This window comes from Nerophis ophidion, linkage group LG08 (assembly GCF_033978795.1).
Source record: "Nerophis ophidion isolate RoL-2023_Sa linkage group LG08, RoL_Noph_v1.0, whole genome shotgun sequence".
Lineage (NCBI taxonomy): Eukaryota > Metazoa > Chordata > Actinopteri > Syngnathiformes > Syngnathidae > Nerophis > Nerophis ophidion.
The window spans coordinates 60,605,539-60,616,557 of record NC_084618.1 but is presented as its reverse complement, the minus strand read 5'-3'; positions in this window follow the sequence as shown (position 1 = coordinate 60,616,557).

Here is an 11,019-nt window from a genome sequence, read left to right as displayed (position 1 = left end):
ATACCATTACTACAGTAGTATTAGCCATTAGATAAGACCAAAACGCGGTTGAGTATCGTGGCCACTAATTGGCTCAGCCTCAGGCAGCATTACTGACATTAACATGCAAAATTTTTTAGCCAATTCAGCAGTCGAACGCCTCAGGCTCTACTTGACACATGCTAATGTTAGTTAGCATTCTAGAACGCTCATTTTTTTTTTTAGCCGATTTTACAACCGAACACCTCAGAGTGACATAACTTGGTACTACACACGCTAACAGTTAGAATGCTAACATTTCATTCTAGCACACAAACATTAGGATGCTAACATTTTAAGTACATTTTACAGCCATACACCTTAGAGCAGGGATGTCAAACTCGTTTTCATTGAGGGCCACATTGCAGTTATGGCTGCCATCAGAGGGCCACTCGTAACAGTGAATAATGTATGATCTTGCCTCTAGACTTCATTATTAATTATATATATATATATATATATATATATATATATATATATATATAGATATATATATATATAAGGGGTGAGGGAAAAAATCAATTTGAATATGAATCGCGATTCTCACGTTGTGCGATTCAGAATCGATTCTCATTTTTAAAAAATATTTTTATTTTTTTAATTTTATTTATTTAATTTTTTATCAATCCAACAAAACAATACACAGCAATACCACAACAATGCAATCCAATTCCAAAACCAAACCTGACCCAACAACACTTAGAACTGCAATAAACAGAGCAATTGAGAGGAGACACAAACACGACACAGAACAAACCAAAAGTAGTGAAACAGAAATTAATATTATCAACAACAGTATCAATATTAGTTATAATTTCAGCATAGCAGTGATTAAAAGTCCCTCATTGACATTATCATTAGACATTTATAAAAATAAAGAAAAAGAACAATAGTGTCACAGTGGCTTACACTTGCCTTGCATCTCATAAGCTTGACAACACACTGTGTCCAATGTTTTCACTAAGGTAAAATAAGTCATATTTTTGGTTTGTTTAATAGATAAAACAAATTTACATTATTGCAATCAGTTGATAAAACATTGTCGTTTACAATTATAAAAGCTTTTTACATAAATCTACTACTCTGCTAGCATGTCAGCAGACTGGGGTAGATCCTGCTGAAATCCTATGTATTGAATGAATACTGAACCCTTTTAAACCGGGAAACAATCGTTTTTGAATCGAGAATCGTGTTGAATTGAAAAAAAAATCGATTTTAAATCGAATCGTGACCCGACGAATCAATATTGAATCGAATCGTGGGAGACCCAAAGATTCGCAGCCCTAATATATATATATATATATATATATATATATATATATATATATATATATATATATATATATATATATATATATATATATATATATATATATATATATATACAGACCTTTTTAAAGCAGACTTTTTGAAGTACATTTTACAGTAAAAACTTTACATTTACAAAACGTTACTGTTAAATAGTGTTTTTTTGTTTCTTACAACATTTTACAGTAAATATACAAACAGTAACACTGTTTTTTTTTGCTTTGGTTTGTTACGGAAAAAAGAATTGTACTATTATATTTACATTGGTTTTTAAAACATTTTATTGTTAATGGAAAAACAGTACAAGTTATTTTCTTTTATCCTGGCAACTTAGTCGCCAGTTTTTCTACCGTAAAAACAAATGTATCGTTTTTCCATCTACAGTAATACACCATTTGAAAACAAGATTTTACATTAAAAATATGGCAGCTCAGTCAACAGAATTTTAACGCAAAAAAATTGTCTTTTTTTTTCAATTTACAGTAATATGCTGTGACCCCAAAAGGGACAAGCGGTAGAAAATGCATGGATGCTGTAAAGAACACTGTAAAATGTATTGTCATTTTTATTAATTTGATGGGTAGTTTGCTGTAAAATCATAAGTCAAGCAGATATTTAAGTATGTATTTTTATTTCGACTAAACATTTTTGGGAAGTATTATAATATACTATAATATTTGTTCCAATAATAGATACTATTAAAGTTTAAAAGGCATGCAATTTCAAGCAGTACATATATTTTTTTCTTTCAAAGTGAAAAAAATCAATTACATTTAGTGAGAAGATTCTAAGTACTGTATTGACACGTATCATTTCCCGGTGTTTGCGGGCCAGATACAATGATGTCGTGGGCCAGACCTGGACCCCGGACCTTGAGTTTGATACCTCTGCGTTAGAGTCATATAATTTGGTACTTGATACATGATTACTCTTAGCATTCTAACTTTTATTATCACATTTTTCTTGCATGTGCTTCATAATCACATGACTTGGTACTTGATCCATTTCAACTGTTAGCATGCTTACATGAGCATTTAAGTTTGTTTTGCGCATTTTTGCATTCACGTGCAATTCCTCCCAAAATAGCATAATATTCTCTTTTTCGGGTGGGCTAAACTTGTTTTTTTGTCTTTAGAATGTGTGCGGTTTAATAAAAACAAGCTGCGGGCGGCAAATGGCCCTTGTTCCGCGCTTTGGACACCCCTGCTCTAGGGGAATATATTAAAAATTACATAATTGATCCCTTAATTTTGTGTCCTTTTGGGTTAGCAACATCGAGGTTTTAGGCTTGAGCCAGGCGCAATCATCTGCTGGTGTCATGCAGGTGACTTGCTCGCATTTTCACCAGAAACCCAATCGCACAGCGCGGGATTTGACGTGTCACCTTATCTGCCACTTTGTGTGCCATTAGCCTGCAGGTGTAGTGCTCACACCACTACACCTCGTCTAAGGTAGCATCCGCTGCAAGCTGATAGGGGCCCACGTTTTAAACGAACCCACCCCAGTGACATTTATGTCAGGGGTTACATTACCGACGCACACCTGTTGTGTGCAAAGTCAACTGCAATACGCATTTTTTGAAGTGCAGTGTATATTCCTTACATTAGAATACTCCTGGTACACGGGCTCCATCTAGTAGTACAAACCCTGTTTCCATTGGAGTTGCGAAATTGTGTTAAATGTAAATATAAACGGAATACAATGATTTGCAAATCCTTTTCAACCCATATTCAGTTGAATGCACTACAAAGACAATATATTTGATGTTCAAACTCCTAAACTTTTTTTTTTTGCAAATAATAATTAACTTAGAATTTAATGGCTGAAATACATACCAAAGTAGTTGGGAAAGGGTATGTTCACCATTGTGTTACATCACCTTTTCTTTTAACAACACTCAATAAACGTTTGGGAACTGAGGAAACTAATTGTTGAAGCTTTGAAAGTGGAATTCTTTCCCATTCTTGTTTTATGTTGAGGTTCAGTCGTTCAACAGTCCGGGATCTCCGCTGTCGTATTTTACGCTTCATAATGTAGCACACATTTTCGATGGGAGACAGGTCTGGACTGCAGGCGGGCCAGGAAAGTACCCGCACTCTTTTTTTTACGAAGCCACGGTGTTGTAATACGTGCTGAATGTGGCTTGGCATTGTCTTGCTGAAATAAGCAGGATGAAAAAGACGGCGCTTAGATGGCAGCATATGTTGTTCCAAAACCTGTATGTACCTTTCAGCATTAATGGTGCCTTCACAGATGTGTAAGTTACCCATGCCTTGGGGACTAATGCACCCCCATACCATCACAGATGCTGGCTTTTGAACTTTGCGTCGATAACAGTCTGGATGGTTCGCTTCACCTTTGGTCCGGATGACACAATGTCGAATATTTCCAAAAACAATTTGAAATGTGGACTCGTCAGACCACAGAACACTTTTCCACTTTGCATCAGTCCATCTTAGATGATCTCGGGCCCAGAGAAGCCGGCTGCGTTTCTGGATGTTGTTGATAAATGGCTTTTGCTTTGTATAGTAGCTGCTTTAACTTGCACTTACAGAAGTGGCAACGAACTGTATTTAGTGACAGAGCTCATGTAGTGATATCCTTTGAAGATTGATATCGGTTTTTGATACAGTGCCATCTGAGGGATCGAAAGTCACGGTCATTCAATGTTGGTTTCCTTACATGGAGTGATTTCTCCAGATTCTGTGAACCTTTTGATGATATTATGGACCGTAGATGTTAAAATCCCTAAATTTCTTGCAATTGCACTTTGAGAAACATTGTTTTTAAACTGTTTGACTATTTGCTCATGCAGTTTTGGACAAAGGGGTGTACCTCGACCCATCCTTTTTTGTGAAAGACTGAGCATTTTTTGGGAAGCTGTTTTTATACCCAATCATGCCACCCACCTGTTCCCAATTAGCCGGCACCCCTGTGGGATGTTCCAAATAAGTGTTTGAGGATCATTCCTCAACTTTATCAGTATTTATTGCCACCTTTCCCAACTTCTTTGTCACGTGTTGCTGGTATCAAATTCTAAAGTTTAGGCACCAGCGCCCCCCGTGACCCCAAAGGGAATAAGCGGTAAAAAATGGATGGATGGATGGATGGATGGATGGATGGATGGATGAATATATATTTGCAAAAAAAAAAAATGTTGACCAGTTTGAACATCAAATATGTTGTCTTTGTAGCATATTCAACTGAATATGGGTTGAAAATGATTTGCAAATCATTGTATTCCGTTTATATTTACAGCTAACACAATTTCCCAAGTCATATGGAAACGGGGTTTGTACTCTGGAAATGTATTTTTTAAATAATTAACCGGAGATTTGCTAACAGTGTATTTAAAATATTTAATATTTTAGAGGTGGCAGTGCCAATGTTCCCTCTAAGGTACGCGCCTGTGCAATTGCACACTGATCACGCGTCCTCTGCGCACGGCAAATCTAGGCCGCGCACAAAATCGAATAAAAAGATAAGCGCATAACAGTGTGAACGTCTGCCGTCGCTCACATGTGCGCCACTGAATGCTCAAGGAGTTTTGGCGTTTGCTCACACATATGAAAAATTGGAGGGAAAATTGGGTGGCACTAAAAAGTGTTGTTTTTAACGGCGCAAATGAGGCAATAATTGGCTCCCCATGAAAGCGATTCGGTGATGTTGGTTCATCCTAAACAAATAAATTCTGTCTAAATGAGATGATGATATAATGTCCTCCATAGTTTTTTAATCTAACTTTATATAATTGATTCAGTCTTGTAGTTATTATTTTTTCTCTTTCTATTCATGCAAAATTATTAAAGTAGTTGTTTTGATTAATAATTAAAATATTATTCATTTTTTACTAATTACTACTGGTTATCATTTTATTTTTAATAAACCTTCAGCCAGTTGTTACAAATTTTCCTTTTTTCCTCCCCCCCTGATTAGAAAAAAAAGTTGCATTTAAACCCAGAAAAGTGACCATTTATCAGTAATTGGGGTAGGATTAAACCAGCTCTACTTCTTCCTATTCCTTTTCGACATGCAAAATGTAAGAGCCTAAATGCTTTTTGAGTTCATTTACATTTTATGGAAGGTGCTTTATGTTTACTTAGCCAAAAGGGGACTATTTACTTTATTTGCATTATACGAAAATGTATATATTGCATGCTTAGAGTAATTCTAAGGTAAGGCTCACTTTTTTGGTAATCATTAGATTTGTATAAATAATTTGATGACGTAACTGTTTAATTGCATATATTGCGGAAGGATCTGTGTGGTAAGATAGTTTTGGACACAATGTATTGTGGGTAATGGCAGTCAGGTATGAGGGAATCGAGCCACACAGTTTTTTGACCTTACTCTTACTTTTTCTTACTGTAACAAACTTGCTTTATTTTGCCATTCATTTGTTCCCACGTCGTTATTGTTTTTTACAGTTTTGTATATTTAAGTTCACAAGAAAACGATACAAAACGAAGAGGGCGTCTGGAGTTTTGTTTGTTGTTGCCGCAGCAAGTGGAGCAGGAGAAAGTAGAGGCGCGTCAAGCTAAGGCTTCATAAGGAATCTACACAAAATGTGATGTGATGTTCCTCTATGAAGCTGTTTGATACAAAAAATATCGATACGGAAAACTGTAATCATGAAAATCTGTTGTCATCCAAGACAGGATCTATAGCAGGGGTCTCAAACTCACTTTACCTGGGGGCCACTGGATGCAGAGTCTGGGTGAGGCTGAGCTACAAGAAAAGATTTCCTAAAAAAATGTTGCCTACTCTTAAACATGTCTAGTTGTATAATGACGTTTCAAATTGTATACCTGGTGCACCGCAAGTTTCTCTGGGCAAATAAGACACGTCGGGGTGCCCCTGTGCTCAACAAAGAAATATTGCATCCCCCACTTTTCCTGGAATTGTCTTTGCTCATCACTAACCTTTCTCTTCACTGCAGGCCTTGTAAAAAGACAAGTTAGGGGTTGTGGAATATATTTGTATTTAGCCGACGCACGGAGAATAATGCTATTCCGGCAATGTGTGTCGTTCCGCTTTTCCTCCCTACAGCAACACGACAGTCAACGGATAATAGCCGGAAAAGTACCGGGATGGCGAGCGTCATATAGAAATATATGTAGTGTTCATCGTGTGAGGCAATGCAAATTAAACAATTAAAAAAAAAAAAAAAAACGGTTTGAATTGGTCCTGGTAATCGGGGACTGTTATTACTGACGGACCGGTGTCGCAGTGTGACTGCAGCCAGGCACGTAAGAAAAGCCATCATTATTGGCCGATATGGATATTAATCTGATACAAGATCAGCACACATCATACATACTTTTATCATTTTGTTGTGTGGAATGTTAGAAAAGGTTTGATCAAGTGAAATTAGTCAAACAGTGTACAATGGTCGGTATTAAAAACATTAAACTTTTTAATATTAAAATATAAGTTGGACTTATGCTGTCTTCAAGCTGATGTAGAGTGGTATTTTAAAATTTTTTTGGTGACATCTTAACACCTGAAGTTGAGGCAGATAGTTGAATGATGCGGACACGTTTGTCACTTGATACTTTTTAATACGCTTCTGCCTTGGAGACTTTGTATATGTAAGTAATATAGAACTGTTATTATTTGTATTTGTAAATGTGATGTTTTATACTGCAATATAGTTCAATTATTACGTATGCCTGGCTTGTGTGCTATTGTGTGCTGAAGTGTTGTGTAGCTGCTGGCTCTTCGTAGCCTACAGCCTAGCATGTTTACCTTTTGTAAATGACGTCACCAAAATACAACTGCGAGATTTTGTATGCAAGCTGATATAATACCATGCTTGTTTATTTGCTGTTATCGGACCGATATCAATATCTCATATCAATATCTCGGTCCGATATTGATATCGAACCGATATCAATATCGCGTAAATCGATATATCGCCCAGCCCTAAGTATAAACTTTTTACCATTTATACGCGCCCACACACACACACACACACACACGCACACACACACACACGACCATGTGTGCATTCCCAAGTCTTTCAAGTGTTTTTTATCGTGGTCATGAATCATGTATCAGCCTTGCTTTGCACTGCGAGCGTTTTTGTGTGTGGGACACCGGGATACCCTTGTTGACAAACCATTTCCAACAGCAAATTTCATTATTCAGCAGGGCCGTCGGGCTATTCTTACCGCTCCTTCTGTGAAAAAAAGAACATATCTGTGACGCTTAGCTGGCATCGTGGTGCGGGTTCGTTCTCCCGAATGTGCAGTCGGATATGGACACAGCGTGAAGGTAAGAAATTAAGATTTATTATCACTAACAAAACAGACTAAGACCAAAAACACTTGCACAACGCACTAAAGACAAAACAAACAGAACTAGCATGGGAGCTAGAAGGAACTAAGAACGCTAGCATGTGAGCTAGGGAAATAAACAGAGGAATAACGTGGAGGCTAACGAGTACAAAAAGTATTTTACCACAATGAGAAGTCAGCGACGTCACCTGTTGCATCGAACAGAAACTAGAATGCGAGAAAGAATGAACATAGAAGGCTGGCTTAAACACAGGAACGTAATCACAAGGCAGGCGTGCGTAAAAAACAAGATGCAGGTAACACTAATACGTAACTATGGCAACGGAAACAGACAGGAAGTGCCACCAGGAACTAAGGAAGACAAATACTAAACAGGATGTGATACAAAGACAGAACCAAAACAGAATATGACATGATCCAAGTAGCGGATCATGGCAATATCAACGAGGGAGAAAAAGGATATCACGACCAGGAAATATTTTATCTTTATTCTGAAATCGGATATTCCTATTCACAGCTTTTTATTTTTTAAAGCAGACCTGCAGGTCTCGGCGCCATGAATGATGTTTGAAAAGAACGGTGGGTGTTCCAGCATTCTGCTGTTTGCTAACAGGCTGAAGCCAGGCATCCACAATGTACCCCACCAGGCATTCTCCAATTATTTTTAATGACACCGTGTCCGCGCGTGACAAAATCATCTAACTGCAGGTAGAGCTTTGCTACAAGTATGACTAACCTGTGTTCTGCACACCATCAACACGGGTGGAATACAATAAACACCACTCCATGACATCTTGCGTCCATACATACAGTATAACAAAGTCAGATGTCTTTGTGTGTTGCATAATTCCTTCCCCCATGCCAACATGACCATGGCATGACTGCCCGCATTAGCATTTTTATTGGAATGTTAAGGAATTCAGCTTGCATCATCATTCCATGCAGACAAAACAATGCAAGCACTTTTTAAAGCCAATATCTTTTGGAAACGAGACTGTAGCTCATATCAGCAGTGTTGTGTCACCAAAAACATCCCAGAGCTTTTATAATGCACCGACCCGATCATCGAGGCATACCTTTTATAAGTGTTAAGTGCATAGATAAATAATTCATCAAGGACGTTTCCCATCTGCCTGTTTTTTCATGCCCAGCAACATGTCACCCACAATTAGCTCATTTAGCACAGCTTATCATTCTTATATAGAGGGGATAGCTGTAGGTTTAAGATGATTGCTGCAGTTCCGGTCTGTAATACACTCAGTGGTTACACTTTCCAAGATTTCATTCATCATAATTAATACAGAGCAATGTTTCCTTTATAAAATTTGCAATAAAGTCCTGTTATACTTGAAGTGCAAGGCTGACTTTCCTGTTCCTGCACACAGGTTTAATTTGGGATTTAAACAGCCTGGTGGCTTAGGCGCAATGATCTGCCTAGCAACAAGTGGTCACGCCATATTTATGTATTTTAATGGTCTCTGTGGAGTCATCTTGTCATAGTGTGGCCCTGCGATGAGGTGGCGACTTGTCCTGGGTGCATACAGTACCTGCCAACCTTGAGACCTCTGATTTCGGGAGGTGGGAGGCGTGTTCGGGTGTGGGGCGGAGGCGTAGTTGGGGGCGTGATTTGGGCGGGGGGCGTGGTTAAATATATATTTAGATATATATAAAATACTTGACTTTCAGTGAATTCTAGTTATGTATATTTATTTTATTATTTATATAACTAAAAGAAATAGTTGAATTTCAGACGGCACCTATCAAATACACAGTAATAAAAACACAGTTGTTCTACTAACCATACTGTGCTTGCTGGTTACTAAAAAAACAACAACACTTACCTTTCACTATTTGAGTAACCTTTGTTCTGCCATTTGCGCACTGGCGAGAGTCACTTGCCGTCAGGTGCACAGCACCACGTAAATCGTTGGCCAATCAAAAAGCAACTCCATAACGCTATAGCCAACATTCACCAGGAGATGACGACAGACAACATAGAATCACTCTATTACAGACGGCGTCGCCATGGCTGTAACTTCCTCGTTCTTCTGCTTCGTCTCCTTGTGCGTGCAGTTTTTATTAAAATCCGTAGATGTTGTAACGTGATTGGGCAGGCAAGCTGTTTATATAACAGGAAAGCGGACGTAAAAACAGGCTGTTCCCACTCATGTCCGCATGGAGCTGGAGGGGGCGTGGCCTCTAGCTCCGGTAGAATTTTGGGAGATTTTCGGGAGAAAAATTATTCCGGGAGGTTTTCAGGAGAGGCGCTGAATTTTGGGAGTCTCCCGGAAACCCCCCCCTGTGTGTGTTGAGTCCTGTTCCCATGCACTGTAAGCATTTTAATTGTAAACTCACAAATTACTGGCTAATAATTGCATATTTTCACAGTAACATTCACACTAATTGACTGTGAAATATCATTGCAGACATTTTATAGCTGTGATTTTGCACCTAATTACAATAAAGTTACAACCACATGCTGTTACTTTACTTTTGTCATTTTATAGTTGATTACGATAAACTACCATATTTTTTAGAATACAACCCGTTGCTATCTTCGTACGCTTTGCACCCTGCAGCATATAAAACGGCTTTTTCCATAATGTTTTGTATTCAACCAATAGTTTTCAAAACAAAGGTGTGTTATTGATTGTGCTATTGCGCCATATTTTGGACGAGTTGGCTCAATGCAGATACTGCGGGTTAAAATATACTGTACTACCTATTTCGTGCCTTGAACCAGAAGTATATCCCGTTCCGTCTAGTATTTGTCAATGCCGTTTCCAGTCAAGAGGATTCTTCATTCATCACTCCAAGCAACGTTTGTAAGTTTTGCAATATAACTAAAACTATTTTTACTTATTAAACCGTCTCATGTGTGATGTCTGTAGAAGCGCTTTAGTGCGTATTCGTACGTCCTATCGTAATGTAATCAAGCTAGCGTTCTTAGCATTAGCAAATGTGCTAATACGTTCTGTCAATATCATTAATTTAGAATGGAATTTTTTTTGTATTGTTTCATTTTCGTAAAATCACCAAAACTGATTAAGTCTGTTTAGCTGATTGTAGAGCTGGCTTCCACAGCTCAGGGCCCATGACCATGACATCTGTTTTATTTGATCAGCCATTTTACTGCTATGTGTCAGGCACTGTTTGGAAACAGTTAGGGTATGTAAATAAAGATTTACAAAATATTTCGTACTATTTATAGTCCGGTGCGGCTAATATATGTAAATATATTAATTTCTTCTCAAATTTTGTTGGTGCGGCTCAGAGACCGGTGTGCTCCATAGCCCGTAAAGTGCATTATATGCTGTAACAACACAGCTGTGATTTTACAGTTGAGGTGGCGACTTGTCCAGGGTGTACCCTGCCTTCCGCCCGATTGTAGCTG